The 25,805-nt window shown below is 57.6% G+C and overlaps 14 non-coding genes and 5 pseudogenes across 14 annotated transcripts; all 19 read right to left on the bottom strand.

The window, feature by feature from the left end:
* Positions 1-938: 938 nt before the first annotated feature.
* LOC138512710 (U1 spliceosomal RNA) lies at positions 939-1,102 on the bottom strand. Its single transcript, XR_011281494.1, has one exon. It is a non-coding gene; the product is annotated as a U1 spliceosomal RNA (small nuclear RNA).
* Positions 1,103-2,041: 939 nt separating this feature from the next.
* Positions 2,042-2,179, bottom strand: LOC138512749 (U1 spliceosomal RNA; annotated as a pseudogene).
* Positions 2,180-4,026: 1,847 nt separating this feature from the next.
* Positions 4,027-4,190, bottom strand: LOC138512177 (U1 spliceosomal RNA). Its single transcript, XR_011281038.1, has one exon. It is a non-coding gene; the product is annotated as a U1 spliceosomal RNA (small nuclear RNA).
* Positions 4,191-5,135: 945 nt separating this feature from the next.
* LOC138512750 (U1 spliceosomal RNA) lies at positions 5,136-5,273 on the bottom strand (annotated as a pseudogene).
* Positions 5,274-7,147: 1,874 nt separating this feature from the next.
* LOC138512189 (U1 spliceosomal RNA) lies at positions 7,148-7,311 on the bottom strand. The gene has a single exon (XR_011281049.1). It is a non-coding gene; the product is annotated as a U1 spliceosomal RNA (small nuclear RNA).
* Positions 7,312-8,253: 942 nt separating this feature from the next.
* Positions 8,254-8,417, bottom strand: LOC138512201 (U1 spliceosomal RNA). Its single transcript, XR_011281060.1, has one exon. It is a non-coding gene; the product is annotated as a U1 spliceosomal RNA (small nuclear RNA).
* A 966-nt stretch (positions 8,418-9,383) lies between these two features.
* On the bottom strand, positions 9,384-9,547 carry LOC138512213 (U1 spliceosomal RNA). Its single transcript, XR_011281071.1, has one exon. It is a non-coding gene; the product is annotated as a U1 spliceosomal RNA (small nuclear RNA).
* A 942-nt stretch (positions 9,548-10,489) lies between these two features.
* On the bottom strand, positions 10,490-10,653 carry LOC138512225 (U1 spliceosomal RNA). The gene has a single exon (XR_011281082.1). It is a non-coding gene; the product is annotated as a U1 spliceosomal RNA (small nuclear RNA).
* A 945-nt stretch (positions 10,654-11,598) lies between these two features.
* LOC138512752 (U1 spliceosomal RNA) lies at positions 11,599-11,736 on the bottom strand (annotated as a pseudogene).
* A 1,841-nt stretch (positions 11,737-13,577) lies between these two features.
* Positions 13,578-13,741, bottom strand: LOC138512239 (U1 spliceosomal RNA). Its single transcript, XR_011281093.1, has one exon. It is a non-coding gene; the product is annotated as a U1 spliceosomal RNA (small nuclear RNA).
* Positions 13,742-14,680: 939 nt separating this feature from the next.
* On the bottom strand, positions 14,681-14,818 carry LOC138512753 (U1 spliceosomal RNA; annotated as a pseudogene).
* Positions 14,819-16,656: 1,838 nt separating this feature from the next.
* Positions 16,657-16,820, bottom strand: LOC138512251 (U1 spliceosomal RNA). Its single transcript, XR_011281104.1, has one exon. It is a non-coding gene; the product is annotated as a U1 spliceosomal RNA (small nuclear RNA).
* Positions 16,821-17,768: 948 nt separating this feature from the next.
* On the bottom strand, positions 17,769-17,932 carry LOC138512263 (U1 spliceosomal RNA). The gene has a single exon (XR_011281115.1). It is a non-coding gene; the product is annotated as a U1 spliceosomal RNA (small nuclear RNA).
* Positions 17,933-18,877: 945 nt separating this feature from the next.
* Positions 18,878-19,041, bottom strand: LOC138512275 (U1 spliceosomal RNA). The gene has a single exon (XR_011281126.1). It is a non-coding gene; the product is annotated as a U1 spliceosomal RNA (small nuclear RNA).
* A 935-nt stretch (positions 19,042-19,976) lies between these two features.
* On the bottom strand, positions 19,977-20,140 carry LOC138512287 (U1 spliceosomal RNA). Its single transcript, XR_011281137.1, has one exon. It is a non-coding gene; the product is annotated as a U1 spliceosomal RNA (small nuclear RNA).
* A 917-nt stretch (positions 20,141-21,057) lies between these two features.
* LOC138512300 (U1 spliceosomal RNA) lies at positions 21,058-21,221 on the bottom strand. The gene has a single exon (XR_011281149.1). It is a non-coding gene; the product is annotated as a U1 spliceosomal RNA (small nuclear RNA).
* A 941-nt stretch (positions 21,222-22,162) lies between these two features.
* LOC138512312 (U1 spliceosomal RNA) lies at positions 22,163-22,326 on the bottom strand. The gene has a single exon (XR_011281160.1). It is a non-coding gene; the product is annotated as a U1 spliceosomal RNA (small nuclear RNA).
* A 937-nt stretch (positions 22,327-23,263) lies between these two features.
* On the bottom strand, positions 23,264-23,427 carry LOC138512324 (U1 spliceosomal RNA). Its single transcript, XR_011281171.1, has one exon. It is a non-coding gene; the product is annotated as a U1 spliceosomal RNA (small nuclear RNA).
* Positions 23,428-24,351: 924 nt separating this feature from the next.
* Positions 24,352-24,492, bottom strand: LOC138512746 (U1 spliceosomal RNA; annotated as a pseudogene).
* Between the last annotated feature and the right edge of the window lie 1,313 nt (positions 24,493-25,805).

The following is a 25,805-nucleotide window of genomic DNA, read 5'->3' on the forward strand; positions in this document are numbered from 1 at the left end:
TGCCAGGTAAGTATGAGTTGGTTCAGGAACAGCACGGCTGGCCCCTCTTGTGTGGCACTGGAGACACAGGGTGGCATCGTGCGGAACGGCTTTCCCACAATGCTCCGTTTCCAGCGAGATTTGCATCTGGTGATGGCAGCCGGCCGCCCACCCATCGTACAGGCCCAAAAAGGGAGGGGGAAGGCCTTTTGTTGCTTGGCATTTGTATTTTTTTCGACCCTTTCTTTTTCTGCTGCAGCTCCTTCTTCTCCTCCTCCTCCTCCTCCTCCGTACGGCTTGGCTTTTGTTTTTTTTTTTCTATCCCCCTTTCTTTTTCTGCTGCTCTTCTTCTGCTCCTCCTCCTCCTCCTCCTCCGGTCCCCCCTTTCGCCCAGGGTCAGAGGCCAGCAGGGCCCTGTGTTGTTGCGCATGCTTGCAGTCGTTCCTTCTCTGGCATAGTCAGTGTCGTCCGGGGTGCCTGCTGGTGGAAAGAGAAGCAGAAATCAATTCATGTGGGCATAGAGCAAACCAGGCCTAAGGCCTTTGGGAGCAGGGTATCGCGCCCCAAGCCCCTCACGCCTTCCCGAACGCTCCCAAACGCGGTCAGACCCCTCGCCGGGCAGAGCCCTCGCCAGGCCCAGGCCGAGGGGGCTTGGCAAGGCTAGCAGCCCGCAAAGGCCAGGGTGAGGCTGAAGGGGCGACAGGCCTGCAGCCCTGGGAAAGGCTGCAGGGCCTGGCCGGCCTTCCGACAAGACGGGGCCTTCTGCCACCTCCCTGGGCCAGCCTCCGGAGTGGGGAGACAGTGATCTCCCAGCATCCCTTTCGGCAGAGGGCTTTGCATGAGGCATGCCATCTGTAGGCCAGGGCTCCATAGTGCAGGACAGCCAGGCCTGGAGCAGCAACAGCAACCAGCAGGCCGACAAGTCATTTTTTTTTGTTCTATTTTTTGAAACCAAAGATCAGGGGAAAGCGCGAACGCAGTCCCCCACTACCAGAAATTATGCAGTCGAGTATCCTGCATTTGGGGACATAGCAGGGGTCAGCACATCCGGTGTGCAATGGATGAGCCTCACCCTGGGAGAACCACCTTAGTGATCATGGTGTCTCCCCTGCCAGGTAAGTATGAGTTGGTTCAGGAACAGCACGGCTGGCCCCTCTTGTGTGGCACTGGAGACACAGGGTGGCATCGTGCGGAACGGCTTTCCCACAATGCTCCGTTTCCAGCGAGATTTGCATCTGGTGATGGCAGCCGGCCGCCCACCCATCGTACAGGCCCAAAAAGGGAGGGGGAAGGCCTTTTGTTGCTTGGCATTTGTATTTTTTTCGACCCTTTCTTTTTCTGCTGCAGCTCCTTCTTCTCCTCCTCCTCCTCCTCCTCCGTACGGCTTGGCTTTTGTTTTTTTTTTTCTATCCCCCTTTCTTTTTCTGCTGCTCTTCTTCTGCTCCTCCTCCTCCTCCTCCTCCTCCTCCTCCTCCTCCGGTCGCCCCTTTCGCCCAGGGTCAGAGGCCAGCAGGGCCCTGTGTTGTTGCGCATGCTTGCAGTCGTTCCTTCTCTGGCATAGTCAGTGTCGTCCGGGGTGCCTGCTGGTGGAAAGAGAAGCAGAAATCAATTCATGTGGGCATAGAGCAAACCAGGCCTAAGGCCTTTGGGAGCAGGGTATCGCGCCCCAAGCCCCTCACGCCTTCCCGAACGCTCCCAAACGCGGTCAGACCCCTCGCCGGGCAGAGCCCTCGCCGGGCCCAGGCCGAGGGGGCTTGGCAAGGCTAGCAGCCCGCAAAGGCCAGGGTGAGGCTGAAGGGGCGACAGGCCTGCAGCCCTGGGAAAGGCTGCAGGGCCTGGCCGGCCTTCCGACAAGACGGGGCCTTCTGCCACCTCCCTGGGCCAGCCTCCAGAGTGGGGAGACAGTGATCTCCCAGCATCCCTTTCGGCAGAGGGCTTTGCATGAGGCATGCCATCTGTAGGCCAGGGCTCCATAGTGCAGGACAGCCAGGCCTGGAGCAGCAACAGCAACCAGCAGGCCGACAAGTCATTTTTTTTTGTTCTATTTTTTGAAACCAAAGATCAGGGGAAAGCGCGAACGCAGTCCCCCACTACCAGAAATTATGCAGTCGAGTATCCCGCATTTGGGGACATCGCAGGGGTCAGCACATCCGGTGTGCAATGGATGAGCCTCACCCTGGGAGAACCACCTTTTTTTTTTTTTTGTAAAAATATCTTTATTAAGTGCTTAAAGATGATACAAGGGTAATAAATTCAATTCAATAAGAAGACTTTTGTGGCAATTACATTCCCCCCTCAAAGCAGAAGGGGTGGTTTCAATTTTACTTTGGGCATTTGGGTGGGTACATATATATTTTCTGTTCAGAGTCTGTGGTTTACAAAGTGTTCGTATTTTGCCTGAGTAGGCAAAGAGTTCTCTTTTTCTTTATTTTATTTTTGGATGATTGCCTGGGCTGGGGGTTTTACTCAGGGCCCCCATCTTCCAGGCTGTCCTTGATTTCGTAGTCTCTTAGCAGGCCGTGGACCATCCTGCAACAGGCTTCGGTTGTCAGCAGCTCATCATTGAGGACCAGGCGTTTCCTTGCGTAGAGGAGAATGTCCTTCATGCAGCAGAGGATCCTCCAGCCGTTCTGTATTGCCTCTAGTGTGTGGGTCTGTGCAAAGAGTCCATACAGCACAGACTGGTGTATAATGTCTTGGGGTGGGATGTGAGCACTCAACTCAGTGTTCAGGGCCCTGCGCAGTTTCCTTGCAAAGGGGCATGCCCAGAAGAGGTGGTACGCTGTTTCCTCTGCCGGGCACCCCCTTGGGCAGCTCCTGTGTGGGCAGAGGCCCCGTCTGTTCATGAATGCTCGCACAGATAGTGCCCCCCTCACCGTCAGCCAGGCAATGTCCTTGTGAATATTCAGGAGTTTGTTTGATGCCACATTTTCCCACACCTGGGTAACTGTGGCCGCTGGCAGGTCCTCAATGGGATCTGTGGTGTCTTGGGACCGGATCAGGTTGTGGATTGTCCTTGGGTTCCACAATGCAGGCACCACCCCCTGAAGGCCAAAATCTGCGATGAACTTTTCCATCTCCCTGGCATTTGTTATCATGGTGTCTCCCCTGCCAGGTAAGTATGAGTTGGTTCAGGAACAGCACGGCTGGCCCCTCTTGTGTGGCACTGGAGACACAGGGTGGCATCGTGCGGAACGGCTTTCCCACAATGCTCCGTTTCCAGCGAGATTTGCATCTGGTGATGGCAGCCGGCCGCCCACCCATCGTACAGGCCCAAAAAGGGAGGGGGAAGGCCTTTTGTTGCTTGGCATTTGTATTTTTTTCGACCCTTTCTTTTTCTGCTGCAGCTCCTTCTTCTCCTCCTCCTCCTCCTCCTCCGTACGGCTTGGCTTTTGTTTTTTTTTTTCTATCCCCCTTTCTTTTTCTGCTGCTCTTCTTCTGCTCCTCCTCCTCCTCCTCCTCCGGTCCCCCCTTTCGCCCAGGGTCAGAGGCCAGCAGGGCCCTGTGTTGTTGCGCATGCTTGCAGTCGTTCCTTCTCTGGCATAGTCAGTGTCGTCCGGGGTGCCTGCTGGTGGAAAGAGAAGCAGAAATCAATTCATGTGGGCATAGAGCAAACCAGGCCTAAGGCCTTTGGGAGCAGGGTATCGCGCCCCAAGCCCCTCACGCCTTCCCGAACGCTCCCAAACGCGGTCAGACCCCTCGCCGGGCAGAGCCCTCGCCGGGCCCAGGCCGAGGGGGCTTGGCAAGGCTAGCAGCCCGCAAAGGCCAGGGTGAGGCTGAAGGGGCGACAGGCCTGCAGCCCTGGGAAAGGCTGCAGGGCCTGGCCGGCCTTCCGACAAGACGGGGCCTTCTGCCACCTCCCTGGGCCAGCCTCCAGAGTGGGGAGACAGTGATCTCCCAGCATCCCTTTCGGCAGAGGGCTTTGCATGAGGCATGCCATCTGTAGGCCAGGGCTCCATAGTGCAGGACAGCCAGGCCTGGAGCAGCAACAGCAACCAGCAGGCCGACAAGTCATTTTTTTTTGTTCTATTTTTTGAAACCAAAGATCAGGGGAAAGCGCGAACGCAGTCCCCCACTACCAGAAATTATGCAGTCGAGTATCCCGCATTTGGGGACATCGCAGGGGTCAGCACATCCGGTGTGCAATGGATGAGCCTCACCCTGGGAGAACCACCTTAGTGATCATGGTGTCTCCCCTGCCAGGTAAGTATGAGTTGGTTCAGGAACAGCACGGCTGGCCCCTCTTGTGTGGCACTGGAGACACAGGGTGGCATCGTGCGGAACGGCTTTCCCACAATGCTCCGTTTCCAGCGAGATTTGCATCTGGTGATGGCCGCCGGCCGCCCACCCATCGTACAGGCCCAAAAAGGGAGGGGGAAGGCCTTTTGTTGCTTGGCATTTGTATTTTTTTCGACCCTTTCTTTTTCTGCTGCAGCTCCTTCTTCTCCTCCTCCTCCTCCTCCTCCGTACGGCTTGGCTTTTGTTTTTTTTTTTCTATCCCCCTTTCTTTTTCTGCTGCTCTTCTTCTGCTCCTCCTCCTCCTCCTCCTCCTCCTCCTCCTCCTCCTCCTCCGGTCGCCCCTTTCGCCCAGGGTCAGAGGCCAGCAGGGCCCTGTGTTGTTGCGCATGCTTGCAGTCGTTCCTTCTCTGGCATAGTCAGTGTCGTCCGGGGTGCCTGCTGGTGGAAAGAGAAGCAGAAATCAATTCATGTGGGCATAGAGCAAACCAGGCCTAAGGCCTTTGGGAGCAGGGTATCGCGCCCCAAGCCCCTCACGCCTTCCCGAACGCTCCCAAACGCGGTCAGACCCCTCGCCGGGCAGAGCCCTCGCCGGGCCCAGGCCGAGGGGGCTTGGCAAGGCTAGCAGCCCGCAAAGGCCAGGGTGAGGCTGAAGGGGCGACAGGCCTGCAGCCCTGGGAAAGGCTGCAGGGCCTGGCCGGCCTTCCGACAAGACGGGGCCTTCTGCCACCTCCCTGGGCCAGCCTCCAGAGTGGGGAGACAGTGATCTCCCAGCATCCCTTTCGGCAGAGGGCTTTGCATGAGGCATGCCATCTGTAGGCCAGGGCTCCATAGTGCAGGACAGCCAGGCCTGGAGCAGCAACAGCAACCAGCAGGCCGACAAGTCATTTTTTTTTGTTCTATTTTTTGAAACCAAAGATCAGGGGAAAGCGCGAACGCAGTCCCCCACTACCAGAAATTATGCAGTCGAGTATCCCGCATTTGGGGACATCGCAGGGGTCAGCACATCCGGTGTGCAATGGATGAGCCTCACCCTGGGAGAACCACCTTTTTTTTTTTTTTGTAAAAATATCTTTATTAAGTGCTTAAAGATGATACAAGGGTAATAAATTCAATTCAATAAGAAGACTTTTGTGGCAATTACATTCCCCCCTCAAAGCAGAAGGGGTGGTTTCAATTTTACTTTGGGCATTTGGGTGGGTACATATATATTTTCTGTTCAGAGTCTGTGGTTTACAAAGTGTTCGTATTTTGCCTGAGTAGGCAAAGAGTTCTCTTTTTCTTTATTTTATTTTTGGATGATTGCCTGGGCTGGGGGTTTTACTCAGGGCCCCCATCTTCCAGGCTGTCCTTGATTTCGTAGTCTCTTAGCAGGCCGTGGACCATCCTGCAACAGGCTTCGGTTGTCAGCAGCTCATCATTGAGGACCAGGCGTTTCCTTGCGTAGAGGAGAATGTCCTTCATGCAGCAGAGGATCCTCCAGCCGTTCTGTATTGCCTCTAGTGTGTGGGTCTGTGCAAAGAGTCCATACAGCACAGACTGGTGTATAATGTCTTGGGGTGGGATGTGAGCACTCAACTCAGTGTTCAGGGCCCTGCGCAGTTTCCTTGCAAAGGGGCATGCCCAGAAGAGGTGGTACGCTGTTTCCTCTGCCGGGCACCCCCTTGGGCAGCTCCTGTGTGGGCAGAGGCCCCGTCTGTTCATGAATGCTCGCACAGATAGTGCCCCCCTCACCGTCAGCCAGGCAATGTCCTTGTGAATATTCAGGAGTTTGTTTGATGCCACATTTTCCCACACCTGGGTAACTGTGGCCGCTGGCAGGTCCTCAATGGGATCTGTGGTGTCTTGGGACCGGATCAGGTTGTGGATTGTCCTTGGGTTCCACAATGCAGGCACCACCCCCTGAAGGCCAAAATCTGCGATGAACTTTTCCATCTCCCTGGCATTTGTTATCATGGTGTCTCCCCTGCCAGGTAAGTATGAGTTGGTTCAGGAACAGCACGGCTGGCCCCTCTTGTGTGGCACTGGAGACACAGGGTGGCATCGTGCGGAACGGCTTTCCCACAATGCTCCGTTTCCAGCGAGATTTGCATCTGGTGATGGCAGCCGGCCGCCCACCCATCGTACAGGCCCAAAAAGGGAGGGGGAAGGCCTTTTGTTGCTTGGCATTTGTATTTTTTTCGACCCTTTCTTTTTCTGCTGCAGCTCCTTCTTCTCCTCCTCCTCCTCCTCCTCCGTACGGCTTGGCTTTTGTTTTTTTTTTTCTATCCCCCTTTCTTTTTCTGCTGCTCTTCTTCTGCTCCTCCTCCTCCTCCTCCTCCTCCTCCTCCTCCTCCTCCTCCTCCTCCGGTCGCCCCTTTCGCCCAGGGTCAGAGGCCAGCAGGGCCCTGTGTTGTTGCGCATGCTTGCAGTCGTTCCTTCTCTGGCATAGTCAGTGTCGTCCGGGGTGCCTGCTGGTGGAAAGAGAAGCAGAAATCAATTCATGTGGGCATAGAGCAAACCAGGCCTAAGGCCTTTGGGAGCAGGGTATCGCGCCCCAAGCCCCTCACGCCTTCCCGAACGCTCCCAAACGCGGTCAGACCCCTCGCCGGGCAGAGCCCTCGCCGGGCCCAGGCCGAGGGGGCTTGGCAAGGCTAGCAGCCCGCAAAGGCCAGGGTGAGGCTGAAGGGGCGACAGGCCTGCAGCCCTGGGAAAGGCTGCAGGGCCTGGCCGGCCTTCCGACAAGACGGGGCCTTCTGCCACCTCCCTGGGCCAGCCTCCAGAGTGGGGAGACAGTGATCTCCCAGCATCCCTTTCGGCAGAGGGCTTTGCATGAGGCATGCCATCTGTAGGCCAGGGCTCCATAGTGCAGGACAGCCAGGCCTGGAGCAGCAACAGCAACCAGCAGGCCGACAAGTCATTTTTTTTTGTTCTATTTTTTGAAACCAAAGATCAGGGGAAAGCGCGAACGCAGTCCCCCACTACCAGAAATTATGCAGTCGAGTATCCCGCATTTGGGGACATCGCAGGGGTCAGCACATCCGGTGTGCAATGGATGAGCCTCACCCTGGGAGAACCACCTTAGTGATCATGGTGTCTCCCCTGCCAGGTAAGTATGAGTTGGTTCAGGAACAGCACGGCTGGCCCCTCTTGTGTGGCACTGGAGACACAGGGTGGCATCGTGCGGAACGGCTTTCCCACAATGCTCCGTTTCCAGCGAGATTTGCATCTGGTGATGGCAGCCGGCCGCCCACCCATCGTACAGGCCCAAAAAGGGAGGGGGAAGGCCTTTTGTTGCTTGGCATTTGTATTTTTTTCGACCCTTTCTTTTTCTGCTGCAGCTCCTTCTTCTCCTCCTCCTCCTCCTCCTCCTCCGTACGGCTTGGCTTTTGTTTTTTTTTTTCTATCCCCCTTTCTTTTTCTGCTGCTCTTCTTCTGCTCCTCCTCCTCCTCCTCCTCCTCCTCCTCCTCCTCCGGTCGCCCCTTTCGCCCAGGGTCAGAGGCCAGCAGGGCCCTGTGTTGTTGCGCATGCTTGCAGTCGTTCCTTCTCTGGCATAGTCAGTGTCGTCCGGGGTGCCTGCTGGTGGAAAGAGAAGCAGAAATCAATTCATGTGGGCATAGAGCAAACCAGGCCTAAGGCCTTTGGGAGCAGGGTATCGCGCCCCAAGCCCCTCACGCCTTCCCGAACGCTCCCAAACGCGGTCAGACCCCTCGCCGGGCAGAGCCCTCGCCGGGCCCAGGCCGAGGGGGCTTGGCAAGGCTAGCAGCCCGCAAAGGCCAGGGTGAGGCTGAAGGGGCGACAGGCCTGCAGCCCTGGGAAAGGCTGCAGGGCCTGGCCGGCCTTCCGACAAGACGGGGCCTTCTGCCACCTCCCTGGGCCAGCCTCCAGAGTGGGGAGACAGTGATCTCCCAGCATCCCTTTCGGCAGAGGGCTTTGCATGAGGCATGCCATCTGTAGGCCAGGGCTCCATAGTGCAGGACAGCCAGGCCTGGAGCAGCAACAGCAACCAGCAGGCCGACAAGTCATTTTTTTTTGTTCTATTTTTTGAAACCAAAGATCAGGGGAAAGCGCGAACGCAGTCCCCCACTACCAGAAATTATGCAGTCGAGTATCCCGCATTTGGGGACATCGCAGGGGTCAGCACATCCGGTGTGCAATGGATGAGCCTCACCCTGGGAGAACCACCTTAGTGATCATGGTGTCTCCCCTGCCAGGTAAGTATGAGTTGGTTCAGGAACAGCACGGCTGGCCCCTCTTGTGTGGCACTGGAGACACAGGGTGGCATCGTGCGGAACGGCTTTCCCACAATGCTCAGTTTCCAGCGAGATTTGCATCTGGTGATGGCAGCCGGCCGCCCACCCATCGTACAGGCCCAAAAAGGGAGGGGGAAGGCCTTTTGTTGCTTGGCATTTGTATTTTTTTCGACCCTTTCTTTTTCTGCTGCAGCTCCTTCTTCTCCTCCTCCTCCTCCTCCTCCGTACGGCTTGGCTTTTGTTTTTTTTTTTCTATCCCCCTTTCTTTTTCTGCTGCTCTTCTTCTGCTCCTCCTCCTCCTCCTCCTCCTCCTCCTCCTCCTCCTCCTCCTCCTCCTCCTCCTCCTCCTCCGGTCGCCCCTTTCGCCCAGGGTCAGAGGCCAGCAGGGCCCTGTGTTGTTGCGCATGCTTGCAGTCGTTCCTTCTCTGGCATAGTCAGTGTCGTCCGGGGTGCCTGCTGGTGGAAAGAGAAGCAGAAATCAATTCATGTGGGCATAGAGCAAACCAGGCCTAAGGCCTTTGGGAGCAGGGTATCGCGCCCCAAGCCCCTCACGCCTTCCCGAACGCTCCCAAACGCGGTCAGACCCCTCGCCGGGCAGAGCCCTCGCCGGGCCCAGGCCGAGGGGGCTTGGCAAGGCTAGCAGCCCGCAAAGGCCAGGGTGAGGCTGAAGGGGCGACAGGCCTGCAGCCCTGGGAAAGGCTGCAGGGCCTGGCCGGCCTTCCGACAAGACGGGGCCTTCTGCCACCTCCCTGGGCCAGCCTCCAGAGTGGGGAGACAGTGATCTCCCAGCATCCCTTTCGGCAGAGGGCTTTGCATGAGGCATGCCATCTGTAGGCCAGGGCTCCATAGTGCAGGACAGCCAGGCCTGGAGCAGCAACAGCAACCAGCAGGCCGACAAGTCATTTTTTTTTGTTCTATTTTTTTAAACCAAAGATCAGGGGAAAGCGCGAACGCAGTCCCCCACTACCAGAAATTATGCAGTCGAGTATCCCGCATTTGGGGACATCGCAGGGGTCAGCACATCCGGTGTGCAATGGATGAGCCTCACCCTGGGAGAACCACCTTAGTGATCATGGTGTCTCCCCTGCCAGGTAAGTATGAGTTGGTTCAGGAACAGCACGGCTGGCCCCTCTTGTGTGGCACTGGAGACACAGGGTGGCATCGTGCGGAACGGCTTTCCCACAATGCTCCGTTTCCAGCGAGATTTGCATCTGGTGATGGCAGCCGGCCGCCCACCCATCGTACAGGCCCAAAAAGGGAGGGGGAAGGCCTTTTGTTGCTTGGCATTTGTATTTTTTTCGACCCTTTCTTTTTCTGCTGCAGCTCCTTCTTCTCCTCCTCCTCCTCCTCCTCCTCCGTACGGCTTGGCTTTTGTTTTTTTTTTTCTATCCCCCTTTCTTTTTCTGCTGCTCTTCTTCTGCTCCTCCTCCTCCTCCTCCTCCTCCTCCTCCTCCTCCGGTCGCCCCTTTCGCCCAGGGTCAGAGGCCAGCAGGGCCCTGTGTTGTTGCGCATGCTTGCAGTCGTTCCTTCTCTGGCATAGTCAGTGTCGTCCGGGGTGCCTGCTGGTGGAAAGAGAAGCAGAAATCAATTCATGTGGGCATAGAGCAAACCAGGCCTAAGGCCTTTGGGAGCAGGGTATCGCGCCCCAAGCCCCTCACGCCTTCCCGAACGCTCCCAAACGCGGTCAGACCCCTCGCCGGGCAGAGCCCTCGCCGGGCCCAGGCCGAGGGGGCTTGGCAAGGCTAGCAGCCCGCAAAGGCCAGGGTGAGGCTGAAGGGGCGACAGGCCTGCAGCCCTGGGAAAGGCTGCAGGGCCTGGCCGGCCTTCCGACAAGACTGGGCCTTCTGCCACCTCCCTGGGCCAGCCTCCAGAGTGGGGAGACAGTGATCTCCCAGCATCCCTTTCGGCAGAGGGCTTTGCATGAGGCATGCCATCTGTAGGCCAGGGCTCCATAGTGCAGGACAGCCAGGCCTGGAGCAGCAACAGCAACCAGCAGGCCGACAAGTCATTTTTTTTTGTTCTATTTTTTGAAACCAAAGATCAGGGGAAAGCGCGAACGCAGTCCCCCACTACCAGAAATTATGCAGTCGAGTATCCCGCATTTGGGGACATCGCAGGGGTCAGCACATCCGGTGTGCAATGGATGAGCCTCACCCTGGGAGAACCACCTTAGTGATCATGGTGTCTCCCCTGCCAGGTAAGTATGAGTTGGTTCAGGAACAGCACGGCTGGCCCCTCTTGTGTGGCACTGGAGACACAGGGTGGCATCGTGCGGAACGGCTTTCCCACAATGCTCCGTTTCCAGCGAGATTTGCATCTGGTGATGGCAGCCGGCCGCCCACCCATCGTACAGGCCCAAAAAGGGAGGGGGAAGGCCTTTTGTTGCTTGGCATTTGTATTTTTTTCGACCCTTTCTTTTTCTGCTGCAGCTCCTTCTTCTCCTCCTCCTCCTCCTCCTCCGTACGGCTTGGCTTTTGTTTTTTTTTTTCTATCCCCCTTTCTTTTTCTGCTGCTCTTCTTCTGCTCCTCCTCCTCCTCCTCCTCCTCCTCCTCCTCCTCCTCCTCCGGTCGCCCCTTTCGCCCAGGGTCAGAGGCCAGCAGGGCCCTGTGTTGTTGCGCATGCTTGCAGTCGTTCCTTCTCTGGCATAGTCAGTGTCGTCCGGGGTGCCTGCTGGTGGAAAGAGAAGCAGAAATCAATTCATGTGGGCATAGAGCAAACCAGGCCTAAGGCCTTTGGGAGCAGGGTATCGCGCCCCAAGCCCCTCACGCCTTCCCGAACGCTCCCAAACGCGGTCAGACCCCTCGCCGGGCAGAGCCCTCGCCGGGCCCAGGCCGAGGGGGCTTGGCAAGGCTAGCAGCCCGCAAAGGCCAGGGTGAGGCTGAAGGGGCGACAGGCCTGCAGCCCTGGGAAAGGCTGCAGGGCCTGGCCGGCCTTCCGACAAGACGGGGCCTTCTGCCACCTCCCTGGGCCAGCCTCCAGAGTGGGGAGACAGTGATCTCCCAGCATCCCTTTCGGCAGAGGGCTTTGCATGAGGCATGCCATCTGTAGGCCAGGGCTCCATAGTGCAGGACAGCCAGGCCTGGAGCAGCAACAGCAACCAGCAGGCCGACAAGTCATTTTTTTTTGTTCTATTTTTTGAAACCAAAGATCAGGGGAAAGCGCGAACGCAGTCCCCCACTACCAGAAATTATGCAGTCGAGTATCCCGCATTTGGGGACATCGCAGGGGTCAGCACATCCGGTGTGCAATGGATGAGCCTCACCCTGGGAGAACCACCTTTTTTTTTTTTTTGTAAAAATATCTTTATTAAGTGCTTAAAGATGATACAAGGGTAATAAATTCAATTCAATAAGAAGACTTTTGTGGCAATTACATTCCCCCCTCAAAGCAGAAGGGGTGGTTTCAATTTTACTTTGGGCATTTGGGTGGGTACATATATATTTTCTGTTCAGAGTCTGTGGTTTACAAAGTGTTCGTATTTTGCCTGAGTAGGCAAAGAGTTCTCTTTTTCTTTATTTTATTTTTGGATGATTGCCTGGGCTGGGGGTTTTACTCAGGGCCCCCATCTTCCAGGCTGTCCTTGATTTCGTAGTCTCTTAGCAGGCCGTGGACCATCCTGCAACAGGCTTCGGTTGTCAGCAGCTCATCATTGAGGACCAGGCGTTTCCTTGCGTAGAGGAGAATGTCCTTCATGCAGCAGAGGATCCTCCAGCCGTTCTGTATTGCCTCTAGTGTGTGGGTCTGTGCAAAGAGTCCATACAGCACAGACTGGTGTATAATGTCTTGGGGTGGGATGTGAGCACTCAACTCAGTGTTCAGGGCCCTGCGCAGTTTCCTTGCAAAGGGGCATGCCCAGAAGAGGTGGTACGCTGTTTCCTCTGCCGGGCACCCCCTTGGGCAGCTCCTGTGTGGGCAGAGGCCCCGTCTGTTCATGAATGCTCGCACAGATAGTGCCCCCCTCACCGTCAGCCAGGCAATGTCCTTGTGAATATTCAGGAGTTTGTTTGATGCCACATTTTCCCACACCTGGGTAACTGTGGCCGCTGGCAGGTCCTCAATGGGATCTGTGGTGTCTTGGGACCGGATCAGGTTGTGGATTGTCCTTGGGTTCCACAATGCAGGCACCACCCCCTGAAGGCCAAAATCTGCGATGAACTTTTCCATCTCCCTGGCATTTGTTATCATGGTGTCTCCCCTGCCAGGTAAGTATGAGTTGGTTCAGGAACAGCACGGCTGGCCCCTCTTGTGTGGCACTGGAGACACAGGGTGGCATCGTGCGGAACGGCTTTCCCACAATGCTCCGTTTCCAGCGAGATTTGCATCTGGTGATGGCAGCCGGCCGCCCACCCATCGTACAGGCCCAAAAAGGGAGGGGGAAGGCCTTTTGTTGCTTGGCATTTGTATTTTTTTCGACCCTTTCTTTTTCTGCTGCAGCTCCTTCTTCTCCTCCTCCTCCTCCTCCTCCGTACGGCTTGGCTTTTGTTTTTTTTTTTCTATCCCCCTTTCTTTTTCTGCTGCTCTTCTTCTGCTCCTCCTCCTCCTCCGGTCCCCCCTTTCGCCCAGGGTCAGAGGCCAGCAGGGCCCTGTGTTGTTGCGCATGCTTGCAGTCGTTCCTTCTCTGGCATAGTCAGTGTCGTCCGGGGTGCCTGCTGGTGGAAAGAGAAGCAGAAATCAATTCATGTGGGCATAGAGCAAACCAGGCCTAAGGCCTTTGGGAGCAGGGTATCGCGCCCCAAGCCCCTCACGCCTTCCCGAACGCTCCCAAACGCGGTCAGACCCCTCGCCGGGCAGAGCCCTCGCCGGGCCCAGGCCGAGGGGGCTTGGCAAGGCTAGCAGCCCGCAAAGGCCAGGGTGAGGCTGAAGGGGCGACAGGCCTGCAGCCCTGGGAAAGGCTGCAGGGCCTGGCCGGCCTTCCGACAAGACGGGGCCTTCTGCCACCTCCCTGGGCCAGCCTCCAGAGTGGGGAGACAGTGATCTCCCAGCATCCCTTTCGGCAGAGGGCTTTGCATGAGGCATGCCATCTGTAGGCCAGGGCTCCATAGTGCAGGACAGCCAGGCCTGGAGCAGCAACAGCAACCAGCAGGCCGACAAGTCATTTTTTTTTGTTCTATTTTTTGAAACCAAAGATCAGGGGAAAGCGCGAACGCAGTCCCCCACTACCAGAAATTATGCAGTCGAGTATCCCGCATTTGGGGACATCGCAGGGGTCAGCACATCCGGTGTGCAATGGATGAGCCTCACCCTGGGAGAACCACCTTAGTGATCATGGTGTCTCCCCTGCCAGGTAAGTATGAGTTGGTTCAGGAACAGCACGGCTGGCCCCTCTTGTGTGGCACTGGAGACACAGGGTGGCATCGTGCGGAACGGCTTTCCCACAATGCTCCGTTTCCAGCGAGATTTGCATCTGGTGATGGCAGCCGGCCGCCCACCCATCGTACAGGCCCAAAAAGGGAGGGGGAAGGCCTTTTGTTGCTTGGCATTTGTATTTTTTTCGACCCTTTCTTTTTCTGCTGCAGCTCCTTCTTCTCCTCCTCCTCCTCCTCCTCCGTACGGCTTGGCTTTTGTTTTTTTTTTTCTATCCCCCTTTCTTTTTCTGCTGCTCTTCTTCTGCTCCTCCTCCTCCTCCTCCTCCTCCTCCTCCTCCTCCTCCTCCTCCTCCGGTCGCCCCTTTCGCCCAGGGTCAGAGGCCAGCAGGGCCCTGTGTTGTTGCGCATGCTTGCAGTCGTTCCTTCTCTGGCATAGTCAGTGTCGTCCGGGGTGCCTGCTGGTGGAAAGAGAAGCAGAAATCAATTCATGTGGGCATAGAGCAAACCAGGCCTAAGGCCTTTGGGAGCAGGGTATCGCGCCCCAAGCCCCGAACGCTCCCAAACGCGGTCAGACCCCTCGCCGGGCAGAGCCCTCGCCGGGCCCAGGCCGAGGGGGCTTGGCAAGGCTAGCAGCCCGCAAAGGCCAGGGTGAGGCTGAAGGGGCGACAGGCCTGCAGCCCTGGGAAAGGCTGCAGGGCCTGGCCGGCCTTCCGACAAGACGGGGCCTTCTGCCACCTCCCTGGGCCAGCCTCCAGAGTGGGGAGACAGTGATCTCCCAGCATCCCTTTCGGCAGAGGGCTTTGCATGAGGCATGCCATCTGTAGGCCAGGGCTCCATAGTGCAGGACAGCCAGGCCTGGAGCAGCAACAGCAACCAGCAGGCCGACAAGTCATTTTTTTTTGTTCTATTTTTTGAAACCAAAGATCAGGGGAAAGCGCGAACGCAGTCCCCCACTACCAGAAATTATGCAGTCGAGTATCCCGCATTTGGGGACATCGCAGGGGTCAGCACATCCGGTGTGCAATGGATGAGCCTCACCCTGGGAGAACCACCTTTTTTTTTTTTTTGTAAAAATATCTTTATTAAGTGCTTAAAGATGATACAAGGGTAATAAATTCAATTCAATAAGAAGACTTTTGTGGCAATTACATTCCCCCCTCAAAGCAGAAGGGGTGGTTTCAATTTTACTTTGGGCATTTGGGTGGGTACATATATATTTTCTGTTCAGAGTCTGTGGTTTACAAAGTGTTCGTATTTTGCCTGAGTAGGCAAAGAGTTCTCTTTTTCTTTATTTTATTTTTGGATGATTGCCTGGGCTGGGGGTTTTACTCAGGGCCCCCATCTTCCAGGCTGTCCTTGATTTCGTAGTCTCTTAGCAGGCCGTGGACCATCCTGCGACAGGCTTCGGTTGTCAGCAGCTCATCATTGAGGACCAGGCGTTTCCTTGCGTAGAGGAGAATGTCCTTCATGCAGCAGAGGATCCTCCAGCCGTTCTGTATTGCCTCTAGTGTGTGGGTCTGTGCAAAGAGTCCATACAGCACAGACTGGTGTATAATGTCTTGGGGTGGGATGTGAGCACTCAACTCAGTGTTCAGGGCCCTGCGCAGTTTCCTTGCAAAGGGGCATGCCCAGAAGAGGTGGTACGCTGTTTCCTCTGCCGGGCACCCCCTTGGGCAGCTCCTGTGTGGGCAGAGGCCCCGTCTGTTCATGAATGCTCGCACAGATAGTGCCCCCCTCACCGTCAGCCAGGCAATGTCCTTGTGAATATTCAGGAGTTTGTTTGATGCCACATTTTCCCACACCTGGGTAACTGTGGCCGCTGGCAGGTCCTCAATGGGATCTGTGGTGTCTTGGGACCGGATCAGGTTGTGGATTGTCCTTGGGTTCCACAATGCAGGCACCACCCCCTGAAGGCCAAAATCTGCGATGAACTTTTCCATCTCCCTGGCATTTGTTATCATGGTGTCTCCCCTGCCAGGTAAGTATGAGTTGGTTCAGGAACAGCACGGCTGGCCCCTCTTGTGTGGCACTGGAGACACAGGGTGGCATCGTGCGGAACGGCTTTCCCACAATGCTCCGTTTCCAGCGAGATTTGCATCTGGTGATGGCAGCCGGCCGCCCACCCATCGTACAGGCCCAAAAAGGGAGGGGGAAGGCCTTTTGTTGCTTGGCATTTGTATTTTTTTCGACCCTTTCTTTTTCTGCTGCAGCTCCTTCTCCTCCTCCTCCTCCGTACGGCTTGGCTTTTGTTTTTTTTTTTCTATCCCCCTTTCTTTTTCTGCTGCTCTTCTTCTGCTCCTCCTCCTCCTCCTCCTCCGGTCCCCCCTTTCGCCCAGGGTCAGAGGCCAGCAGGGCCCTGTGTTGTTGCGCATGCTTGCAGTCGTTCCTTCTCTGGCATAGTCAGTGTCGTCCGGGGTGCCTGCTGGTGGAAAGAGAAGCAGAAATCAATTCATGTGGGCATAGAGCAAACCAGGCCTAAGGCCTTTGGGAGCAGGGTATCGCGCCCCAAGCCCCTCACGCCTTCCCGAACGCTCCCAAACGCGGTCAGACCCCTCGCCGGGCAGAGCCCTCGCCGGGCCCAGGCCGAGGGGGCTTGGCAAGGCTAGCAGCCCGCAAAGGCCAGGGTGAGGCTGAAGGGGCGACAGGCCTGCAGCCCTGGGAAAGGCTGCAGGGCCTGGCCGGCCTTCCGACAAGACGGGGCCTTCTGCCACCTCCCTGGGCCAGCCTCCAGAGTGGGGAGACAGTGATCTCCCAGCATCCCTTTCGGCAGAGGGCTTTGCATGAGGCATGCCATCTGTAGGCCAGGGCTCCATAGTGCAGGACAGCCAGGCCTGGAGCAGCAACAGCAACCAGCAGGCCGACAAGTCATTTTTTTTTGTTCTATTTTTTGAAACCAAAGATCAGGGGAAAGCGCGAACGCAGTCCCCCACTACCAGAAATTATGCAGTCGAGTATCCCGCATTTGGGGACATCGCAGGGGTCAGCACATCCGGTGTGCAATGGATGAGCCTCACCCTGGGAGAACCACCTTAGTGATCATGGTGTCTCCCCTGCCAGGTAAGTATGAGTTGGTTCAGGAACAGCACGGCTGGCCCCTCTTGTGTGGCACTGGAGACACAGGGTGGCATCGTGCGGAACGGCTTTCCCACAATGCTCCGTTTCCAGCGAGATTTGCATCTGGTGATGGCAGCCGGCCGCCCACCCATCGTACAGGCCCAAAAAGGGAGGGGGAAGGCCTTTTGTTGCTTGGCATTTGTATTTTTTTCGACCCTTTCTTTTTCTGCTGCAGCTCCTTCTTCTCCTCCTCCTCCTCCTCCTCCTCCTCCTCCGTACGGCTTGGCTTTTGTTTTTTTTTTTCTATCCCCCTTTCTTTTTCTGCTGCTCTTCTTCTGCTCCTCCTCCTCCTCCTCCTCCTCCTCCTCCTCCTCCGGTCGCCCCTTTCGCCCAGGGTCAGAGGCCAGCAGGGCCCTGTGTTGTTGCGCATGCTTGCAGTCGTTCCTTCTCTGGCATAGTCAGTGTCGTCCGGGGTGCCTGCTGGTGGAAAGAGAAGCAGAAATCAATTCATGTGGGCATAGAGCAAACCAGGCCTAAGGCCTTTGGGAGCAGGGTATCGCGCCCCAAGCCCCTCACGCCTTCCCGAACGCTCCCAAACGCGGTCAGACCCCTCGCCGGGCAGAGCCCTCGCCGGGCCCAGGCCGAGGGGGCTTGGCAAGGCTAGCAGCCCGCAAAGGCCAGGGTGAGGCTGAAGGGGCGACAGGCCTGCAGCCCTGGGAAAGGCTGCAGGGCCTGGCCGGCCTTCCGACAAGACGGGGCCTTCTGCCACCTCCCTGGGCCAGCCTCCAGAGTGGGGAGACAGTGATCTCCCAGCATCCCTTTCGGCAGAGGGCTTTGCATGAGGCATGCCATCTGTAGGCCAGGGCTCCATAGTGCAGGACAGCCAGGCCTGGAGCAGCAACAGCAACCAGCAGGCCGACAAGTCATTTTTTTTTGTTCTATTTTTTGAAACCAAAGATCAGGGGAAAGCGCGAACGCAGTCCCCCACTACCAGAAATTATGCAGTCGAGTATCCCGCATTTGGGGACATCGCAGGGGTCAGCACATCCGGTGTGCAATGGATGAGCCTCACCCTGGGAGAACCACCTTAGTGATCATGGTGTCTCCCCTGCCAGGTAAGTATGAGTTGGTTCAGGAACAGCACGGCTGGCCCCTCTTGTGTGGCACTGGAGACACAGGGTGGCATCGTGCGGAACGGCTTTCCCACAATGCTCCGTTTCCAGCGAGATTTGCATCTGGTGATGGCAGCCGGCCGCCCACCCATCGTACAGGCCCAAAAAGGGAGGGGGAAGGCCTTTTGTTGCTTGGCATTTGTATTTTTTTCGACCCTTTCTTTTTCTGCTGCAGCTCCTTCTTCTCCTCCTCCTCCTCCTCCTCCTCCGTACGGCTTGGCTTTTGTTTTTTTTTTTCTATCCCCCTTTCTTTTTCTGCTGCTCTTCTTCTGCTCCTCCTCCTCCTCCTCCTCCTCCTCCTCCTCCTCCTCCGGTCGCCCCTTTCGCCCAGGGTCAGAGGCCAGCAGGGCCCTGTGTTGTTGCGCATGCTTGCAGTCGTTCCTTCTCTGGCATAGTCAGTGTCGTCCGGGGTGCCTGCTGGTGGAAAGAGAAGCAGAAATCAATTCATGTGGGCATAGAGCAAACCAGGCCTAAGGCCTTTGGGAGCAGGGTATCGCGCCCCAAGCCCCTCACGCCTTCCCGAACGCTCCCAAACGCGGTCAGACCCCTCGCCGGGCAGAGCCCTCGCCGGGCCCAGGCCGAGGGGGCTTGGCAAGGCTAGCAGCCCGCAAAGGCCAGGGTGAGGCTGAAGGGGCGACAGGCCTGCAGCCCTGGGAAAGGCTGCAGGGCCTGGCCGGCCTTCCGACAAGACGGGGCCTTCTGCCACCTCCCTGGGCCAGCCTCCAGAGTGGGGAGACAGTGATCTCCCAGCATCCCTTTCGGCAGAGGGCTTTGCATGAGGCATGCCATCTGTAGGCCAGGGCTCCATAGTGCAGGACAGCCAGGCCTGGAGCAGCAACAGCAACCAGCAGGCCGACAAGTCATTTTTTTTTGTTCTATTTTTTGAAACCAAAGATCAGGGGAAAGCGCGAACGCAGTCCCCCACTACCAGAAATTATGCAGTCGAGTATCCCGCATTTGGGGACATCGCAGGGGTCAGCACATCCGGTGTGCAATGGATGAGCCTCACCCTGGGAGAACCACCTTAGTGATCATGGTGTCTCCCCTGCCAGGTAAGTATGAGTTGGTTCAGGAACAGCACGGCTGGCCCCTCTTGTGTGGCACTGGAGACACAGGGTGGCATCGTGCGGAACGGCTTTCCCACAATGCTCAGTTTCCAGCGAGATTTGCATCTGGTGATGGCAGCCGGCCGCCCACCCATCGTACAGGCCCAAAAAGGGAGGGGGAAGGCCTTTTGTTGCTTGGCATTTGTATTTTTTTCGACCCTTTCTTTTTCTGCTGCAGCTCCTTCTTCTCCTCCTCCTCCTCCTCCTCCGTACGGCTTGGCTTTTGTTTTTTTTTTTCTATCCCCCTTTCTTTTTCTGCTGCTCTTCTTCTGCTCCTCCTCCTCCTCCTCCTCCTCCTCCTCCTCCTCCTCCTCCTCCTCCGGTCGCCCCTTTCGCCCAGGGTCAGAGGCCAGCAGGGCCCTGTGTTGTTGCGCATGCTTGCAGTCGTTCCTTCTCTGGCATAGTCAGTGTCGTCCGGGGTGCCTGCTGGTGGAAAGAGAAGCAGAAATCAATTCATGTGGGCATAGAGCAAACCAGGCCTAAGGCCTTTGGGAGCAGGGTATCGCGCCCCAAGCCCCTCACGCCTTCCCGAACGCTCCCAAACGCGGTCAGACCCCTCGCCGGGCCCAGGCCGAGGGGGCTTGGCAAGGCTAGCAGCCCGCAAAGGCCAGGGTGAGGCTGAAGGGGCGACAGGCCTGCAGCCCTGGGAAAGGCTGCAGGGCCTGGCCGGCCTTCCGACAAGACGGGGCCTTCTGCCACCTCCCTGGGCCAGCCTCCAGAGTGGGGAGACAGTGATCTCCCAGCATCCCTTTCGGCAGAGGGCTTTGCATGAGGCATGCCATCTGTAGGCCAGGGCTCCATAGTGCAGGACAGCCAGGCCTGGAGCAGCAACAGCAACCAGCAGGCCGACAAGTCATTTTTTTTTGTTCTATTTTTTGAAACCAAAGATCAGGGGAAAGCGCGAACGCAGTCCCCCACTACCAGAAATTATGCAGTCGAGTATCCCGCATTTGGGGACATCGCAGGGGTCAGCACATCCGGTGTGCAATGGATGAGCCTCACCCTGGGAGAACCACCTTAGTGATCATGGTGTCTCCCCTGCCAGGTAAGTATGAGTTGGTTCAGGAACAGCACGGCTGGCCCCTCTTGTGTGGCACTGGAGACACAGTGTGGCATCGTGCGGAACGGCTTTCCCACAATGCTCCGTTTCCAGCGAGATTTGCATCTGGTGATGGCAGCCGGCCGCCCACCCATCGTACAGGCCCAAAAAGGGAGGGGGAAGGCCTTTTGTTGCTTGGCATTTGTATTTTTTTCGACCCTTTCTTTTTCTGCTGCAGCTCCTTCTTCTCCTCCTCCTCCTCCTCCTCCTCCGTACGGCTTGGCTTTTGTTTTTTTTTTTCTATCCCCCTTTCTTTTTCTGCTGCTCTTCTTCTGCTCCTCCTCCTCCTCCTCCTCCTCCTCCGGTCGCCCCTTTCGCCCAGGGTCAGAGGCCAGCAGGGCCCTGTGTTGTTGCGCATGCTTGCAGTCGTTCCTTCTCTGGCATAGTCAGTGTCGTCCGGGGTGCCTGCTGGTGGAAAGAGAAGCAGAAATCAATTCATGTGGGCATAGAGCAAACCAGGCCTAAGGCCTTTGGGAGCAGGGTATCGCGCCCCAAGCCCCTCACGCCTTCCCGAACGCTCCCAAACGCGGTCAGACCCCTCGCCGGGCCCAGGCCGAGGGGGCTTGGCAAGGCTAGCAGCCCGCAAAGGCCAGGGTGAGGCTGAAGGGGCGACAGGCCTGCAGCCCTGGGAAAGGCTGCAGGGCCTGGCCGGCCTTCCGACAAGACGGGGCCTTCTGCCACCTCCCTGGGCCAGCCTCCAGAGTGGGGAGACAGTGATCTCCCAGCATCCCTTTCGGCAGAGGGCTTTGCATGAGGCATGCCATCTGTAGGCCAGGGCTCCATAGTGCAGGACAGCCAGGCCTGGAGCAGCAACAGCAACCAGCAGGCCGACAAGTCATTTTTTTTTGTTCTATTTTTTGAAACCAAAGATCAGGGGAAAGCGCGAACGCAGTCCCCCACTACCAGAAATTATGCAGTCGAGTATCCCGCATTTGGGGACATCGCAGGGGTCAGCACATCCGGTGTGCAATGGATGAGCCTCACCCTGGGAGAACCACCTTAGTGATCATGGTGTCTCCCCTGCCAGGTAAGTATGAGTTGGTTCAGGAACAGCACGGCTGGCCCCTCTTGTGTGGCACTGGAGACACAGGGTGGCATCGTGCGGAACGGCTTTCCCACAATGCTCAGTTTCCAGCGAGATTTGCATCTGGTGATGGCAGCCGGCCGCCCACCCATCGTACAGGCCCAAAAAGGGAGGGGGAAGGCCTTTTGTTGCTTGGCATTTGTATTTTTTTCGACCCTTTCTTTTTCTGCTGCAGCTCCTTCTTCTCCTCCTCCTCCTCCTCCTCCGTACGGCTTGGCTTTTGTTTTTTTTTTCTATCCCCCTTTCTTTTTCTGCTGCTCTTCTTCTGCTCCTCCTCCTCCTCCTCCTCCTCCTCCTCCTCCTCCTCCGGTCGCCCCTTTCGCCCAGGGTCAGAGGCCAGCAGGGCCCTGTGTTGTTGCGCATGCTTGCAGTCGTTCCTTCTCTGGCATAGTCAGTGTCGTCCGGGGTGCCTGCTGGTGGAAAGAGAAGCAGAAATCAATTCATGTGGGCATAGAGCAAACCAGGCCTAAGGCCTTTGGGAGCAGGGTATCGCGCCCCAAGCCCCTCACGCCTTCCCGAACGCTCCCAAACGCGGTCAGACCCCTCGCCGGGCAGAGCCCTCGCCGGGCCCAGGCCGAGGGGGCTTGGCAAGGCTAGCAGCCCGCAAAGGCCAGGGTGAGGCTGAAGGGGCGACAGGCCTGCAGCCCTGGGAAAGGCTGCAGGGCCTGGCCGGCCTTCCGACAAGACGGGGCCTTCTGCCACCTCCCTGGGCCAGCCTCCAGAGTGGGGAGACAGTGATCTCCCAGCATCCCTTTCGGCAGAGGGCTTTGCATGAGGCATGCCATCTGTAGGCCAGGGCTCCATAGTGCAGGACAGCCAGGCCTGGAGCAGCAACAGCAACCAGCAGGCCGACAAGTCATTTTTTTTTGTTCTATTTTTTGAAACCAAAGATCAGGGGAAAGCGCGAACGCAGTCCCCCACTACCAGAAATTATGCAGTCGAGTATCCCGCATTTGGGGACATCGCAGGGGTCAGCACATCCGGTGTGCAATGGATGAGCCTCACCCTGGGAGAACCACCTTAGTGATCATGGTGTCTCCCCTGCCAGGTAAGTATGAGTTGGTTCAGGAACAGCACGGCTGGCCCCTCTTGTGTGGCACTGGAGACACAGGGTGGCATCGTGCGGAACGGCTTTCCCACAATGCTCCGTTTCCAGCGAGATTTGCATCTGGTGATGGCAGCCGGCCGCCCACCCATCGTACAGGCCCAAAAAGGGAGGGGGAAGGCCTTTTGTTGCTTGGCATTTGTATTTTTTTCGACCCTTTCTTTTTCTGCTGCAGCTCCTTCTTCTCCTCCTCCTCCTCCTCCTCCTCCGTACGGCTTGGCTTTTGTTTTTTTTTTTTCTATCCCCCTTTCTTTTTCTGCTGCTCTTCTTCTGCTCCTCCTCCTCCTCCTCCTCCTCCTCCTCCGGTCGCCCCTTTCGCCCAGGGTCAGAGGCCAGCAGGGCCCTGTGTTGTTGCGCATGCTTGCAGTCGTTCCTTCTCTGGCATAGTCAGTGTCGTCCGGGGTGCCTGCTGGTGGAAAGAGAAGCAGAAATCAATTCATGTGGGCATAGAGCAAACCAGGCCTAAGGCCTTTGGGAGCAGGGTATCGCGCCCCAAGCCCCTCACGCCTTCCCGAACGCTCCCAAACGCGGTCAGACCCCTCGCCGGGCAGAGCCCTCGCCGGGCCCAGGCCGAGGGGGCTTGGCAAGGCTAGCAGCCCGCAAAGGCCAGGGTGAGGCTGAAGGGGCGACAGGCCTGCAGCCCTGGGAAAGGCTGCAGGGCCTGGCCGGCCTTCCGACAAGACGGGGCCTTCTGCCACCTCCCTGGGCCAGCCTCCAGAGTGGGGAGACAGTGATCTCCCAGCATCCCTTTCGGCAGAGGGCTTTGCATGAGGCATGCCATCTGTAGGCCAGGGCTCCATAGTGCAGGACAGCCAGGCCTGGAGCAGCAACAGCAACCAGCAGGCCGACAAGTCATTTTTTTTTGTTCTATTTTTTGAAACCAAAGATCAGGGGAAAGCGCGAACGCAGTCCCCCACTACCAGAAATTATGCAGTCGAGTATCCCGCATTTGGGGACATCGCAGGGGTCAGCACATCCGGTGTGCAATGGATGAGCCTCACCCTGGGAGAACCACCTTAGTGATCATGGTGTCTCCCCTGCCAGGTAAGTATGAGTTGGTTCAGGAACAGCACGGCTGGCCCCTCTTGTGTGGCACTGGAGACACAGGGTGGCATCGTGCGGAACGGCTTTCCCACAATGCTCCGTTTCCAGCGAGATTTGCATCTGGTGATGGCAGCCGGCCGCCCACCCATCGTACAGGCCCAAAAAGGGAGGGGGAAGGCCTTTTGTTGCTTGGCATTTGTATTTTTTTCGACCCTTTCTTTTTCTGCTGCAGCTCCTTCTTCTCCTCCTCCTCCTCCTCCTCCGTACGGCTTGGCTTTTGTTTTTTTTTTTCTATCCCCCTTTCTTTTTCTGCTGCTCTTCTTCTGCTCCTCCTCCTCCTCCTCCTCCGGTCCCCCCTTTCGCCCAGGGTCAGAGGCCAGCAGGGCCCTGTGTTGTTGCGCATGCTTGCAGTCGTTCCTTCTCTGGCATAGTCAGTGTCGTCCGGGGTGCCTGCTGGTGGAAAGAGAAGCAGAAATCAATTCATGTGGGCATAGAGCAAACCAGGCCTAAGGCCTTTGGGAGCAGGGTATCGCGCCCCAAGCCCCTCACGCCTTCCCGAACGCTCCCAAACGCGGTCAGACCCCTCGCCGGGCAGAGCCCTCGCCGGGCCCAGGCCGAGGGGGCTTGGCAAGGCTAGCAGCCCGCAAAGGCCAGGGTGAGGCTGAAGGGGCGACAGGCCTGCAGCCCTGGGAAAGGCTGCAGGGCCTGGCCGGCCTTCCGACAAGACGGGGCCTTCTGCCACCTCCCTGGGCCAGCCTCCAGAGTGGGGAGACAGTGATCTCCCAGCATCCCTTTCGGCAGAGGGCTTTGCATGAGGCATGCCATCTGTAGGCCAGGGCTCCATAGTGCAGGACAGCCAGGCCTGGAGCAGCAACAGCAACCAGCAGGCCGACAAGTCATTTTTTTTTGTTCTATTTTTTGAAACCAAAGATCAGGGGAAAGCGCGAACGCAGTCCCCCACTACCAGAAATTATGCAGTCGAGTATCCCGCATTTGGGGACATCGCAGGGGTCAGCACATCCGGTGTGCAATGGATGAGCCTCACCCTGGGAGAACCACCTTGTTGTAAGTGGGAAAAGGGACAGAGCCCCTTTAAGAGGGGAGCCCAGGACTATGGGAGGGAGCGGGAAGCGGGAGGAAAGGGAGGGGCAAGGGAAGAGGGAAGCCAGTAAGGCTATGGAGGAATAAAGCGAAGGTTGGAGTGCACAATGGCTCCTGTGTGGTTATTGGGCATACTTGAAGCAGCCCCACGAGGGGGCCCAACAACTGGCGACGAAGGGAAACGTCCCACGCCGTGAAGAAAATGGACGAGAGAAGTCCCTGGGAACAAGGAGCGAGGGGCCCGTGTGCCCAGCAGCAGTGATGGGCCCGTGTGCCCAGCAGCAGTGGGCCCGTGTGCCCAGCAGCAGTGATGGGCCCGTGTGCCCAGCAGCAGTGGGCCCGTGTGCCCAGCAGCAGTGAGGGGCCCGTGAGCCCTGCAGTGAGCATGTGAGCTCGGAACAACGGTGGGCCAGAGCGCCCGGCAAGAGGAGGTGGGCCTGTGAGCTCTGCAGCGGGCCTGTGCGCCCAGAGTAAATGGGCCGGTGTGCCCTCGTGGTGGGCCCGTGTGCCCGGCAGTGGGAGGTGGGCCCGTGCGCCCTACAGCGGGCCTGCGCGCCCAGTGTCATCGGGCCCGTGTGCCCAACAGCTTTAGCGGGCCTGTGCGCCCTACAATAGTGCAGTGGCCTGTGTGCCTGCCGGAGGGCCCGTGTGCCCAGCAGCATCCGGGGGCCCGTGTGCCTGCAGTGATTGAGGGCCCGTGCGCCCAGCGGTGATTGGGGGCCCGTGTGCCCAGCCGCATTCGGGGGCCCGTGTGCCCGAGGGCCTGTGCGCCTGCAGCGGAGGGGGGCCCGTGCGCCCAGCAACGTAGGAGGGCCGTGAGCCCAGTGGAGGAACCGACGGCAGCAGACCAGGAGGAACGACCTCGCGGGCCCGTGTGCCTGGCATCCACCAAGAGGCCCGTGCGCCTCTGGAGGGAAGGACCAGCGGCTGCGGAGCCGCCGGACAAGAAGGGAGAAGACCGCGTCTGCAGCACCCGCGTCAGCGCAGCAGGCCCAGCTGATCCACCTCTTCATCCCGCCATCGGCAGCAGGAAGAAAGGAAGACAACGGACCGCGGCGGCCACACCCCACCAAGTAAGGTGTTCTGTCGGGGGTCGGGAAGGGAACGGCCACAAACCAGGGAATCCCCGTGTCTCCCACACAGTGACATCCGAAAAAAAAGGGAAAGGGAAACCCCGTGTCTCCCACAAAGGACGTGACATTCAAAAAAAAAAAAGGGAAAAGGGAATCCCCGAGATCCCCGTGTCTCCCACAAAGTGACAGTCAAACAGAAAGGGAAACGCTCG

This window comes from Ambystoma mexicanum, chromosome 6p (assembly GCF_040938575.1).
Source record: "Ambystoma mexicanum isolate Mex_15411 chromosome 6p, UKY_AmexF1_1, whole genome shotgun sequence".
Taxonomy (NCBI): Eukaryota; Metazoa; Chordata; class Amphibia; order Caudata; family Ambystomatidae; genus Ambystoma; species Ambystoma mexicanum.